The sequence below is a fragment of the Schistocerca cancellata genome, chromosome 7 (genome assembly GCF_023864275.1).
Source record: "Schistocerca cancellata isolate TAMUIC-IGC-003103 chromosome 7, iqSchCanc2.1, whole genome shotgun sequence".
Classification (NCBI taxonomy): Eukaryota; Metazoa; Arthropoda; class Insecta; order Orthoptera; family Acrididae; genus Schistocerca; species Schistocerca cancellata.
In genome coordinates this window covers 491,236,270-491,250,169 of record NC_064632.1, presented here as the reverse complement: position 1 = coordinate 491,250,169, position 13,900 = coordinate 491,236,270, and positions in this window count along the sequence as shown.

The following is a 13,900-nucleotide window of genomic DNA, read 5'->3' as shown; positions in this document are numbered from 1 at the left end:
ACGAGAAGATCCTGTCGCAACGAAAAACGCCTTATTTTAAATGTCACCCAATTCACGTAGCAAATCCGCGGCACTCTCTCTCCAATTTCGCGATAATACAAATTGAGCTGCCATTCTTTGAACTTTTCCGGTATTCTTCGTCAGTCCCATCTGATATGGATCCCACGCCGCACAGCAGTACCGCAGAAGACGGCGGACAAGCGTGGTGTAAGCAGTATCTTTATCTTGCTACCTTCCTATTTTATCTCTTGTTCATGGGATCTCTAACTGAACAGAGGTTATATAGATAGCCCTGTACATTTTTCGGGCTATATCATATTTATGTCAATATAATTTGTTGATTCGTTATTTAATAAGAACAATCACCTTGTCTTCCTTACCATTTACTTACGTTGCATTTTACATGTGTTTCAGAGAAAAAAAGAGGTTGGTGGCGGATTTCTCGGAGACAAACGACTGGACACTATTTGTGTTCCTTCATTATCCGCTTTCCGTTTAAGAACGGAGCACAGATCTTTTATCCAATTATTCTCCTGGTGCGTGTAAATTTTTATAATGAGAATTACGGGGTCTCATCGGTTACAGCTTCTGAACAATGATGTCTGCCAGCCTGCTCGCTGGCTTTTTAAGAAAACTTCCGTGTATGGATCATAGCAAAGTAACCTTTTAGGTAAAATTAGAAAAACTTCTATGAACTACACTGCACTGTGATACTTACGCAAAAATTATCGATCCTCAATGTGGGTTGCCTCCATTTCGCAACTATTGTATTATGCTGAGTTGCATAGCTCGCATATTGCTAAATTAATTTTGCAGCGTTGAGAGACCTTCACCTCATTGCGAGACTGGAGGTAACACCACACTATACTTGAGGAACCTGAAATAGCAAGAGATGATGTACATAATATACGAGGGCATGTTGAGAAATAATGCTTCCGAATTTTTATTCTGTTCTGAATATCGCTGAGGATGAGGAGTGCACCATATGGACAATATTTAAAAGAGAAAGGAGCAGGATTATAGGACAAGGGTTAAACTCCAGGGAATAACATCGATTGTACTAGAGGGAGTTGTAGAGGATAAAAACTGTAAGTGAACACAAGGATTCGTTTACATCCAACAAATAATTGAGAACGTAAAGTACAAGTGCTGCTCTGAGATAAAGAGATAGACATAACAGAGGAATTTGTGGAGGGCCATATCAGTACACACAGAAGACTAATGAAGGACGGTGAAACCTCGAACAGAAGACAAAAAAATGGTTCAAATGGCTCTGAGCACCATGGGACTTAACATCTATGGTCATCAGTCCCCTAGAACTTAGAACTACTTAAACCTAACTAACCTAAGGACAGCACACAACACCCAGCCATCACGAGGCAGGGAAAATCCCTGACCCCGCCGGGAACAGACAGTCGGAGACTGGCCTGATCTGTAGAATAGGCGGCAGTCTGTTGCAGATCTGACGACAGAGCACAAAGCTGCTGCCGGCACAAGCATTTTGAAGCACAACTTTCACCACATGTTACTGAAGGCAGGTCTCTGCAGCAGATGACCCCGATGTGTTACAATAACTCGAAAGAAGCACCAAGCCTCGGAGAAAGGCCCGGAGGGACAGTATTTACGAAAGCGATTCAAACGGAACTTTAAAAGTTACATAAAATTTCTAAAAGTTGTTTGCTGGGTTAGTAGGTGGCAGTAGTGCATCTTGAGGTTCAGAAAGTTACCAACGGGTGGCGGAGTGCTGCTAAAACGCAGGAGAATGCAGCAGTGTCCACAACAAGATGGCTGCAACATGCATCCCAATTGAGAAGCGATCTGTGATGCGTTTTTTGTGTAGTGAAGGTGTGAAACCAATAAGAATTCATCACAGAATGACAGTACAGTGATTCGTGGGTGTCGTTGCAGCAAGTGTACATGCGGGGTAGGAAGTTTAAAAGTGGTGTAACTTCTGTGGAGGATGCCCCGAGACCAGGGTAGGCTCACCGTGTAGTGACAGGACGAGAACACTGTTTTAGTGGAGGAGCTTTTTCATCTGTTCAGTGCACTAAAAGTAGCAATAGGTGACAGGTATTTCAGAAGTGACGTAGAAATGAAAACCACGGCGCAAGGCTGGCTACACGCATGAGTAAATGAATTCTTTCATCGTGGTATCTATGTCGATCCAAAGCAGGGGAATATGCATTGAACCTTCGAGAGACTACATCGAAAAATTGTGTGTAACTTTTTGGTTCAATATTGTAATTAAAACATTATAGCACTTTTAAGGTTTTGATTTGAACCACCTCTTACCATGATAAACTCAGTTGGTCTTTCAAAACACTTATGGTAGTAATCGAAGGGACCATGGCAGCTGTGTACTATTTCAACATTACTGTCACTCACCAGCAAATCTTTGTGTTGATATCTTCCGCAATGGTGATGGCACATTCCAGCAGGGTAACTGTCCTTGTTGCATGCCCAGACTCATGCTACAGAATTGTGAACTTACTTTGAGTCTTAGCAGCCAAAGTCACTTGATCAGAACCAGATTAAAAACGTCTGGGACTCTTCGGGTGCTAGCTTCATGTCCGCACACCATCCGCCAATAACTGTGTGACCTGTGCGTAGAGATTTGGTGCCATAAAATTCTGGAAAAGGACAGTAGATTGTGAAGGAGAACTCTAGCCAAGGAAACGATTCTATGTCAGGTAAGATTTCTAGGAGTCCACCCACCCCCCTCCCGCACAGATTTGGGTGAGATCCCACACACCTCAGGTGGGAGAATGAAGGTGCCCTTCCACTGTGTGGATACGAGCCAAGACGATGATCTAGGCCAATTTTGTGTGGTAAAAAACCGGGAAAATGAGCTAGGTCATCCTACTCCTCTCGTATTACTATTTTTTACTCTAAAGCCCCAGTCTTTGCTCTCTGTTCATCTTAGTGAGAGAAAGGATCTTCAGCAGCAAAGTTATCCCACTTAGAAGGTGGCAGCATGAAATACGAGGTAAAACACTGTGACAATGTAGTATGTAACTGAGCAACTATAAATTAATAGAGTCATAACATTTTCTGTAAGCGTTCCCACGCCCCACCGCTATTTACAAATTTTGAGTGCATTTTATGTAATTTTACAAATTTCCCCCCTTATCAATATCGACAGCCAAAGACACAATTAAAATATTAATAATTAGCATAGTATGGTTCAAGTGGCTCTGAGCACTATGGGACTTAACTTCAGAGATCATCAGTCCCCTAGAACTTAGTACTACGTAATCCTAACTAACCTAAGGACATCACACACATCCATGCCAAAGGAAGGATTCGAACCTGCGACCGTAGCGGCCTCGCGGTTCCAGACTGAAGCGCCTAAAACCGCTCGGCCACTCCGGCCGGCAGCGTAGTATGACAGCACTTCACGCCGCTGTTCCGTGTTAAACAGTTTCCACAATGCATTATTTAACAACGAATAAGCACTTGCTAAGCACAAAGTCTATGTTCTCCCTGCATTATTACTGCACGAAAATATGGCTGCACTTTTCGCTCAAGAAACTAGTCATAAAACACTGGACACTGTCAGGAAATATTACCCCTGCAGGGGTGACCACTTAATCACTGAACACCGAGCCTGTCGCAAGATCAACATAGGCTGGACTGTGATCCATGGATCTCCACCTACCTGGCCAGCGCTGGGAGTCATCCACCGCTGCTGTGAGTAACGCCATAGTGCTGCTGAAGCCTTGAGGTCTCCCATGAAGTACTGTCCTGTGTCATGCCGTACTGTAGAAATCAAGTCTGCATGTTGCTGTGCAGTCACGTGGGAGTTATTGCACACTAAACAATCTACCCACCACAGGTTAGGAACAGAGGAGAAAATGTAGTTTATTTTAAAAAACGAAGTTTACTTATAAAATGGGCGTATAATCCTCTTCGTTCCCAGGCATGACCTACCAGAAAGCTCGCTGGGCCGAACTGACATCACTGCCCATGACACACAAGCCAAGTCCTGCCTGCACTATAGTCTCTCTGGCCATAATAGATAGGCGTCAGGTCGATTCACATGCCTAGGCCACCGTCCACATTCAGCATGTGCTAAAAAGGTAGGAAACCCTCGCCCCCTTCTCTCTCTCTCGCTCTCTCTTTCTCTCTAAGCCAATTAGAATCAAGCTTCCCACCACCTCCTTTTACGAGGGTGAGTCAAATGAAAACCTTAAATTTGTAATAACAAATCGAAATTTCGCGCCGTTGTGCTGTAAGTTGGTAAGCGTGCTACAAACAGCGTGCAGAATGGCCTGTAGGTGCCAGCATAGTGCAGATGCACACATACCGTCGCAGTATCAGTATAAAGGTAGCCGCCCCACTTGCGACTTGCACCAGGGAAGAACAGCGTTCTTTTATTCGGTCTTTGCGTAGTGAAGGTGTGAAACCTATTGAAATTCACTGACGAATGAAGCTTCAGTATAGTGATACATGTTTGTCACAGCAGCAAGTCTACGAATGGAGTAGGAAGTTCGCGAATGGTGTGACTTCAGTGGAAGATGCTCCTCGTCCAGGTCAGGCACAACGAGTTGTAAATCCACAGAACATTGCAGCCGTTGAAGCCGTAGTGAAGGAAAACCGCCGAGTGACACTGAATGACAATGCAGCATGTTTACACATTAGTCATGGGTCAGCACACCACATTGTGCATGATGTGCTCCAGTTTCACAAAGTGTCTGCAAGATGGGTGCCACGGCAGCTGACTCCTGAAATGAGAGAACGACGTGTTGATGCTTGTGAAGAACTTCTTCGGCGCTTTGAACGAGAAGGTGATGGCTTCCTTGCAAGAATAGTTACTGGGGACGAAACCTGGGTTAACTTCCACCAACCGGAAACGGAGAGAGCGAGCAAGGAATGGCGCCATTCCTCGTCACCAAAACCAAAGAAGTTTCGAACAGAAACATCAGCGCAGAAGGTTAAGCTCACTCTTTTGGGACGAAAAACGCGTCATTTTGGAGCATTATATGGCTAGAGGGACCACTGTCACCAGTGCATTATACACAGATTTTCTAAAAAATCACCTGCGGCCTGCAATCAAATCAAAGCGACGTGGATTGCTGTCTGCAGTTGTCCTTTTGCAACATGACAATGCAAGGCCAGACTGCCCGTACAGCAGTTGCAACTATCACAGACCTGCATTTTGAGTGTCTTCCTCATCCACCATACTCACCAGACCTTGCCCCAAGTGATTTCCTTATGTTTGGACCAATCAAAGACGCAATGGGAGGAAAGAAGTTCCGTTCTGATGAAGAGGTACGCCACATAGTGCATGAGTGGTTGCGCGGACTACCAGATGAATTTTTTTCCAAAGGAATTTATGCACTTTGTAAGCGCTGGAGGACTTACATTGAGCGTGGGGTAGATTGTATTGAAAAGTGATATAGCTTTTTACCACTTCTGAACAATACAAAATATTTAAAAATTATTTAAGGTTTTCATTTGGCTCTTCCTCGTATTAATACAGCCTCGTCATTTGTGGTCTGTTCACTGTATTATGAGAACGGATCATCACCAGCAGCAAGCTTATCTTACCTAAAAAGTGATAGCAGTTATCCAATACTGACGTTCTACATCATTGCTGGAAGCATTAACAACCCTAAAATATCTAGGAGTGTCTGGAATGAGCTACAGCGTATTCTGGGTTCCGATCCATTTTCAGGAATGTTAAGTAACTGTACTACCATGCTCAAAAGTATTCGCGATTCACCTGATTCGCATACAACCCACATAACGTCTTGCATGTCCTCTGCTCCCTTTCCAATACAGTGGTTGGAATTCTACAAGAGGCCAAAAGAGATGATTGCCCTGTATCGCTGTCAACCCAGAAGCGAATTAATACCACCAGAATGTTAATATCAGAAAACAGATTATTAGAGATGACACTGCCATTACGTTTATAAACTCAAATTTATTAGAAAAAAGTTACATTTCAAAAAGCCAGTTTCACTTTTTGTGCTGGACTGGGATCTTGGATACCAGTCTAGCTAGTTCCTGCTAAATAACTGCAAAAGATCTTAAATGTGGTTTCAATCACAAGTAACGAAGAGTGCTCAAATTTCAACTTCAAATGACATTGCACGGATATTCGAACCCGACAACTAGTCGGATTGTTAACTAGGCAAAATCAAAGGTCTGCATTCGCATTTTTTCACCAGTAGCAAGATGACTGAAACAATCGATGACACGAAAAAGTTTTGTCTTACGGAATTCGAACCCAGCACCTATCGTCGTTGACTTCAAGATACGACTAGACGTCGAAAATAGGTTTATTTCACCAGTAGCGAGCTGTGCAAATACCTGAATTACAAATAACATTAATAAAAGTTATATGCCGACAGCGAGTCGAACCCTACATGTATCATCGTTGTTGACTACACATGAAAAAATGATAATCGAATACTTTTTCACCCATAAGTAGGAGTTGCATCTTTGAAACGGAAATGATGTGACGAAACTTTCGTGTCTGACTGAGAGTCGAAACCAATACTCATCGATATTGTTGGAAATGCACTAGATGTGTTAAAAACGTTGTTTGTCACCTGTAATTAGGTGTATGCACGGTACGGCTTGAAACTGCACGATGGAAGCTTTTGTGTCATACCAGGATTCGAACCCACGAACGTGCCTTTGTTGGAGACCTTGAGGACTTTGTAATAAAGAGGGAAAAATCAAATAATGGAAATGTATCATATCATAGTGGTCAAAAACATCCCATGTGAGAAAGTGTATTGGTGACAAAATTTCGAGCGGGCGTGGCTTCCCACTCGACCTACCTTACACCGACTGACCCCAACAGGTAGCAAAGTGACGTCGTGTTTAATATGGGTTGGGAACGGCGCTACAACCCCATATTGTGCGCTTGGCGTTACCAGAGGTGAAGGGGAGTTGGTTGTGCTTGTTAAAAATAGTTGTCTAAAGTGAGAATAGAACACAGACATTAAACATACGTCGCTAGAACCTTTCCAGAAGACCACCAACCTACACAGCGCATTGGTTCATGTTCGTTTCGTAAAGTAGGATGCTCCAAGCTGAAAGGAAATTCGGATTCCCTAGAGGTTGTTTACAACCTATTCGAAACTATCACTTCCTTGTTCTTCATTTCGATATTCATTAACAGACTTGGCTACCCAGTGTGTGCTTCCGACTTGATTACATAATCATTTAAACAAAATCAGATCTGAGCAAGTTGCACGAACTGGCAACACGGTAGGATGCGGAAGTTTCTGCAGGAAGTGTTTCTTTCCATTTACGATTCTGCGCTTATGTACGTAGTTATAGGCTACTCATAAATATGGCGCAGTGTGAAAGCAAAGACCAGATGCCGACCACATTCTCCTCATTACATTTTTAAATCGCATTTCGTCACGTATAGTTACGTAGGTAAGGGCGGAATGACATTTTCTCATACAGCATATTATGTGGAGAGTATTGATGTAAAGGTCCAACAGGGTAAAGTTTACCTAAAAACTCGGACAAGTGCGTCTAGGTATCCCGGTTTGAGGATTCCATCAAAACTTAATATATGTTTATAGATAATAATAATAATAGTAATAATAATAATCATTATTATTATTATTATTATTATTATTATTATTATTATTATTATTTCCTATGGCCCGTGCCATAGTGCAATCCTTTCTATTGGACTCTGCTTCGGCGACAATTGGTCCCCAAACCTACCACAGATATCCAACTGGGGAAATGGGGCCTACAGCTTAACGTGGAATCCGATCCACCTTATGTTTCCAGCGACTCCTCACAATATTGAGAGGTCAAGAGATAAAAAAAAATGGTTCAGATGGCTCTGAGCACTGTGGGACTTAACATCTGAGGTCATCAGTCCCCTAGAACTTAGAACTACTTAAACCTAACTAACCTAAGGACATCACACACATCCATGCCCGAGGCAGGATTGGAACCTGCGACCGTAGTGGTCGCGCGGTTCCAGACTGTATCGCCTAGAACCGCTCGACCACATCGGCCGGCGTCAAGAGGTCAAGACAAGGTCAAAAGAAAGACAGGAAAATCCGTGACCCATCTGAGAGTCGATCCCACGATCTGGCTGGTTGTAGGTACGCACTTTACCCTCAAGAGTACCAAGTCCGACGTGTATACAAACTTTCATCTGTCAGAGTTCATGACAGAGTTTGCGAGTATCAAAATATGCGACGTTCCTTTCTATGTACCGATTTAGAATTTTAAATATTTTACACAACAAAATATTGTACACTTTAGTAACCGTTATTTGACAGACGGTCAGACAGACAGATAACCAAAAAACAGAAAAAAAATCGATTTAAGGAAAACTACTGTGTGTTAGCCACACAAATACAAAAACGGAAAATACGGGTTGGCCCTAAAAAAAACGGAAAAGGAAAAGAAACTAAAAGAAAAGAAAAGAAAAGAAAAAAAGAGCATAGGTCAGTGTGAGTCCTCAAAATGTAACGTTATGCAACAAGTGGCACAAAGAAGACGTTTTATGTTAAGAACTGCATCCAAGGGCTGTGTCCATCGGAGTTGTGAACTTTTCTCAGTAACTGAGGTACCTTGTCGTCGCAAAATATGAAAAAGACCACAGAAACTGCAACTATACTACAGTTTCTACTCTAAGAGAACGCCAAAATACACTCAGCAGATTTCACAGTAGAAACTGTCCAGGAGGTGGCTTGAAATCAATCCCCAGCGCACTTTCTCTTCAGATTTAGCGCCCTCAAAAGGTTGCATTTCTCGCTCCTTACCGAGCAATCATCAAGAACATTTCTTTGCAGACAAATAATCACTTAAAATTTGGTATATCGCGTACCCAACAAATAACTCATTAGCAAGTTATTACACACTATCGACCCCCATATTATCTGTCCCTCGGTGAAGTCCTGTGTCCTACTCAAGAAGCATTTCGGGATTACCACAGAAATGTGTAAACCTTGCACTGACTTTAGTAACCAAAAGTAACCCAAATACTAAATTATTCAGTGCCACGCATTATCATTTCAATTATGTAACAAAAAATTAAAATATATGTGAGTGTAAACAGGAAAATATAAGTTTTAACAAGGGTAAGGTAACAATTTCTCAAATTTTCGAGCTTTAGGCCTGTGAGGTACTAAATAGAAACTGCTGTGACCCTTAAAATGGCGAAGTTAACATTTCCATAATGTTTCCGATCTGGAAGCATATAGATCGGTAAAGGAAAGAGTAAAATGTCGACCAAATGTTTATGTCTCTAGAAAGATTGAAACCTAGACCAAAGACAGCGTTTCCTGCACAAAGCAGTCGCATTAACGCCCAGCCAGCGACCCAGTACTGCTAGAAATACGCTCTCAGAGCGGTATTCTTCTTTAACAGAGAGAATTAGTAATGTAATAGACGAGATTATCTTTAATAAATTTGACACCCCAGTGTTACACCTTAAGTGAGAATCAATCAGACTATTTAGCGGAAATGACAACGAAATATCAAGTGAATGTAGCAGGACAGTGCAGTGCTACACTAGGAAGTAAACCGACGAACACATAGTTGCCAAACTTATTCTGTATAAGTTGCCAATTCTCCATTACACTAGCGACGGGAAGAATACATTGGCTGCCGGCCGGTGTGGCCAAGTGGTTCTAGGCTTCAATGTGGAACCGCGCAACCGCTACGGTCGCAAGTTCGAATCCTGCTTCGGACATGGATGTGTGTGATGTCCTTAGGTTAGTTAGGTTTAAGTAGTTCTAAGTTCTAGGGGACTGATGACCTCCCATAGTGCTGAGAGCCATTTGAACCAATACGGTGGCTCAGCTGATTTACTGAGCTGGCCTAGCACCTGGGAATCTCTTCCATGGAAGATGCGGCGAAACTGTCTGCTACTGCTTTGACTGGCAGCCGAAATATCTCAAGCATAGCCAGAATGGTTTTGCATTTCTGCGAGTGTTATTTTGATCTAAAGTGTAATTACAAATAATATTAAGAATCACTGAATGTAAATCGAACAACATAGATAAAGAGTAGGGGGATTTATTTGGATAGCTCTACTCTTCTGTAGCTGCTGTAATTATTCTTATTCGTAAAACTGAGAAACTCATTCGCCAGACGCGTTTCCCTTCTATTTATCTTTTAACATCACCTGTGATTATACTGTAAAAATTATGAGGAGATGACACTTTTCATTCTTTCGAATATTATGAACGTAAAGACAAAATATCTTAAGGATACTTCCACTGACATAGACGGAAAGCTACGAGTAACATAATATTTCAAATCAGGGAAGGGAACTGGGCTCACAAACTCACAAAGAAATTGATCCGGTGAGTGAGTGCAGAGCAAATTCGATTCGTGCCTCTGCTAATACGAAGGGGAGAAGCATCTGTCATCAACGTATGTTGTCTGAAATACGCCATGATTAAGCGAAACTGCCATTCAATTTGCAATACTCAAAATAACGAATAGTATCATCGACTCGTAGTGAATGTGATATAATGGCTGATATTGCTTTGTCACTGAAAGCGCATTGTGTCTGATGAATGGCCGTGTTAATATGCAGTACACTTCCGATGCAGCGAAACCAGAATATCAGTAAGAGATCCATTAAGATGAGCGTGAGGGATTTTTTTATGGAGCGCTTCGCATTGGCGATGTTTGCTCTACAGACTCTTTTGTACTAGCGAAGCCTTAAGGGTAGTCGAAACTTCATATGACAATTATCGTGCAGTTTTAAAACTACAACGTAAATAGTGCTCTACTTGTGGCTGAATAAGACTCAGTCGGCCACCCTAATTTTAATTTCATTTCATCCGCTGATGACATGCAGTATGAGTCTGAAGTTCTCTGAAAATAAAGTTACCTGCCTTGTGAAAGCTCAAAGACAGTGTTGTATCAGTCAACAATCAGAACTGGTTGCAGACATCCGCAAAAACTCCTCATTGTTGTACAGGATTAGCTGTTATTAGCAAATTGTTGCTCACTACCGTAATTCCTTGGTTACTATAGTTATTGTGTTAATTCCCAGTGCCGGTTCTAGAATTTTCTGCGGCACGAGTGACTTGTCAGTTGGCTCCCATTTCCCACGTGCATTCTCACTCGTATAAATTTTCACTACGAAAGGCGAAATCTACAGCACAGGAATCTTACATTTGGGCGCCAGGGAAACCGCATGCAGCCGCTACTGATTGTGATATGTCCTGTTTAGAAATCTTACAGCCGTGGCGCCCCTCTCAGCGTGACGCCACTAGCGGCAGCTTGTGCCGTTAGGGCTTAAACTTGGCCCTTTTAATTCCGTACACAATATATCTAATAAATGTTATCGTCTGGCACGCTGGCGAAATGATGATAACTGTACATGTTCTGCGTGTTGCAATTTGATGAATAATCAGTTCACTGTCACCGATCTTTCACTGTTCAAAATTTTACTGAAAGTTATCACGTCCTGCATGATACTTCACAAAAATTTAATACATTTTTGAAGACTCATTATTCCTACTCCTCACTTCCGATGCACCTCGTCGACTTCACAAGTTAGCGGCTCTTTACAAAAACTCAAAAAACAACGGCCGAAAGCTGAGATAATGGCTGCTCCTCAGTGTTTTATCAATCTAGACGTATACCTCGTGTACTCTATTTGAATGGCTCACTCTAAAAGCTTCTGCACAGGAATTGCCGACTTTGGAAATTTTTGTGACACAGTTATATTTTCATTTGAAAACCGGAAAAAGAAATTCGATTCGTCTGACGTGTGGTTTTACATAAGAATGATGAAAATCAAGTGTCCGATAAGATAAGAAATGAGGAGGGTTGCTGCAGAAACGACGAACAAAGGAATACCTGGTAAATGTTAACTAAAACACGGTATCAGAACAAGTGTTAACAAGTAAGATAAAACGTCCGCGGTGCTAGAGATAATCATAGAGAGCAGAAGAAATAGGGAAGGCAGATATGGAATTACATGCATCATCATACAACTGAAAGCGTTTAATGCAAATGTAGCGATTGGCAGAGAAGACGATTTCGTGACGAGCTCCATCAAATCATTCAGAGGACCAGAGTACGAAAGACATTTCATTAGAGAATTATGTATATGTTGCTGCCGTTGCAGTTGTCACCCTTAGTCCGATGATCGGTTTACAGCCCCACCCACAGCCACTGCCAAATAGCCATTGCTTCCATTGTGGTGCTTCAGGACGTGTCCTGTCAATCATCTCTACTTTTACTCGAGTTGTAAAATAAATTTCTTCATCTCCTCACCCTCCTCACTATACGATCTGCCCTTCTAATTTTTAGCATTCTCCTCATGCACCACATTTCAAAAGCTTCAATTTTATTCTTGTCTGTTTGCAGCTCATATTTCACTTAGGTTTAAGGTTACCCTCCAGGCAAATACCTTCCGAAAAGACATTCTAACATTTATATTTTACTGGATGTAAACTAGTTTCTCCTTTTCAGAAATTTTTTCCTTATTATTGCACACTGTTTTTTTTCTAACCTCTCTGCATCCAACATCTTCACTTATTTTGCTGCCAAAATATCAAAAGTCATCTACTACTTTTAATGCCCCGTTGCCCACTCTAATTCCATCAGCATCACCTGGTTTAATTCGACTACATTTCATTGTCCTTGTTGTACTCTTGTCGATGTTTATCGTATCACCTCTTTTAATGATGGTATCCACTCTTTTCAACTGCTCCAATAAGTCTATTGCCGTTACCAACAGAACTACAATATCATTGGCAAAACTAAAATTTTTTATTTTTTATCTCTGAACTTCAGTTTCCTTTCAAAACTTCCCATAGTATCCTTCACTGGTTGTTCACTGCACATTGCGTGACGTCGGGAACAGACTACCACACTCTCTCACTGCCTTCTCAACAACTGCTACCCTTCATGACCTTCAACTACATCCTGTTTTTTTTTTATACACTTGTTATAAATAATCTTTCGTTCCCAGTATTTTACCTGTGCTACCTTCAAAATTTCAGTTTGTCCTTCAGTCAACATTGTCAAATGTTTTCTCTACATCGATGAATACTAGAAACGTATGTTTGCTATTCTTCAAGCTATTTTCTAAGATAAGGTGTCCCTACATTTCTTAGGAATACAAATCGATCCACCCCCATAAACTTTGGACCTTGCCGTTGGTGGGGAGGCTTGCGTGCCTCAACGATACAGATAGCCGTACCGTAGGTGCAACCACAACGGAGGGATATCTGTTGAGAGGCCAGACAAACGTGTGGTTCCTGAAGAGGGGCAGCAGCCTTTTCAGTAGTTGCAGGGGCAACAGTCTGGATGATTGACTGATCTGGTCTTGTAACCCTAACCAAAACGGCCTTGTCTTGTGGTACTGCGAACGGCTGAAAGCAAGGGGAAACTACAGCCGTAATTTTTCCCGAGGGCATGCAGCTTTACTGTATGGTTAAATGATGATGGCGTCTACTTGGGTAAAATATTCCGGAGGTAAAATAGTCCCCCATTCGGATCTCCGGGAGGGGACTACTCAACGGGACGTCGTTATCAGGAGAAAGAAAACTGGCGTTCTACGGATCGGAGCGTGGAATGTCAGATCCCTTAATTGGGCAGGTAGGTTACAAAATTTAAAAAGGGAAATGGATAGGTTAAAGTTAGATATAGTGGGAATTAGCGAAGTTCGGTGTCAGGAGGAACAAGACTTCTGGTCAGGTAAATACAAGGTTATAAATACAAAATCAAATAGGGATACTGCAGGAGTAGCTTAAATAATAATTAGTGAAGTTCGAAGGAACAAGACTTTTGGTCAGGTGAATACAGGGTTATAAATACAAAATCAAACAGGGGTAATGCAGGAGTAGGATTAATAATAAATAAAAAAATAGGAGTGCGGGTAAGCTACTACAAACAGCATAGTGAACGTATTATAGTGGCCAAGATAGACACG